The 1,739-nt window shown below is 52.2% G+C and overlaps 1 non-coding gene across 1 annotated transcript; it reads left to right on the top strand.

Moving 5' to 3' along the window:
• Positions 1–1,270: 1,270 nt before the first annotated feature.
• On the top strand, positions 1,271–1,412 carry LOC129680038 (small nucleolar RNA SNORA48). The gene has a single exon (XR_008720633.1). It is a non-coding gene; the product is annotated as a small nucleolar RNA SNORA48 (small nucleolar RNA).
• The last annotated feature ends 327 nt before the right edge of the window (positions 1,413–1,739 follow it).

Below are 1,739 nucleotides of genomic sequence, written 5' to 3'. Positions count from 1 at the left end.
AGTCCGGACGGGAGAAGGTGTTGCAAGGTGCTGTGAGCCCCAGGACATCTTGGGGTCACATTATTTCAGGGTTTTTGGGTGGAAGGGTGAAGCAGGAGAATTGTCATGAGTTCAAGGCCAGTCTGGGATACATAATGTGTTATTATTTTTAAAAAAAGAGAGAGAAGGAGGAAGAGGAGAGGAGGGAGAAGGGAACACAGGAAGAGGAAGAGGAGAAAGAAGGGGAAGAGAGAAGAAAGAGAAGAGGGAGGTAGAGGAGGAGCAGGAGGAAGAGGGAAGCAGAATATAAAAAACTCAGAAGTGTCTGAGGCTGGGGATGTAGCTCAGTTGGTAGAGTACTTACTCAGCACGCACCAAGTCCCCAGCACTTCTGGGCATGGTGGTGTATGCATGTGATTCCAGCACTAGGAAAGTGCAAGCAGGAAGATCAGAAACTGCAGGTTCGGCTGAAGCGATGGCCGAGCGGTTGAGCGTGCACCGCTCTTGCAGAGGCCCTGAGTTCAGTTCCCGGCACCCATGCTGGTGGCTCACAATCGCTATCACGCCAGTTCCAGGGCTTCCGGTGCCTCTGGTCTCTGCAGGCACTGAGAGGTTGTGCATACACGCATGTGCAGAGACATGCATGTCATTAAAAATAATAAAGATAAATCTCCAAGGGGGGAAAAATCGAGGCTGGCCTTGGCTACTCAGGACTGTGTCTCAAAGCACAAGAGAATGGAAGCCCAACATCTGTCCATCCAGTCAGGGCGACCGCCTGCCTCGTTGCTCAGAACTCTCACACAAAAGGTTTTGAATGGTGTGGACAGCCTCCCCAACACTGTGGGAAATGCATGGACTGTAAGCAAGCCCATTCACCTCTGTCAGGCTCTGCTCCCACATCTGGAAGATGGGGACAGTGGTTCTTGCCTTATGCTGTGCTGTGGGGCTTGACTGGATCTTGGCACGGTGGCCATGTCCCAAGGGAGAGCAGGGGTCAATGGGGTGCTATTATATAATAGCTATGATAATGCTATTGTGATAATAACCGCTGTGCTGGGAATGAGCCATCCAGGCAGGCTTCTTTCTGGGAGGAGCAGAGGAAAGCAGCTGAGTCTTGGGACACCTGGCTAGAGTTGGGGAGATTAAGCAAGTGTGTATGAGCCCCGAGGGTAGGAGAGAGAGAGAAGAGCAATGTGGAAAGACCTAAGTTTTCAGGCTTTGTTTAAAATCGGGGCATAGGAGTGGAGGGGGAAAAGGAGGAACAAGAATAAAATCACCCTCCACCCTCCCCCACCCCTGCAATGGGCAAAGAGACGCCTTGTTGGTGCTGGTGTTCTTACGTCAGTCAGGGGCAGAGCAGATGGCAGTCCTTTGTTCATTCTAGCTTGATGCCTGGCCTGGTGGCCAAGCCTGTTTATGCCTAGGACACATAAAAATCAAATCAAATCACATCCAGGGAGGGCAGGAGGAGGAAGACAGACATAGCCCTGTGGACCACCATGCCACCCAACGGACCTGCCCTCTGTCACATGGCACAGGTAGGCCATAGACTCGATTTGCCAGTGGATGTCACCCAGGGGCCCACCAGCCAAACGACCTGCTGCAGCAGGAGCCACCACCATGTATACTCATACATGATGGTGGACAGTTGGGAGAGAAAAAGAAATAGGCCACCTTGGGCATTATGAAGAGAGATGGAACTGGAGACTCAAGGGTGGAGAGGAGCAGCCTGTTGTGAGTGGCCAGTCCCACCACCTGGG

This window comes from Psammomys obesus, unplaced genomic scaffold (genome assembly GCF_907164565.1).
Source record: "Psammomys obesus unplaced genomic scaffold, mPsaObe1.curated_primary_1811, whole genome shotgun sequence".
NCBI classification, from domain to species: Eukaryota; Metazoa; Chordata; class Mammalia; order Rodentia; family Muridae; genus Psammomys; species Psammomys obesus.
The sequence above is the reverse complement of the archived record's forward strand: the minus strand, read 5'-3'. Positions and strand labels throughout refer to the sequence as shown.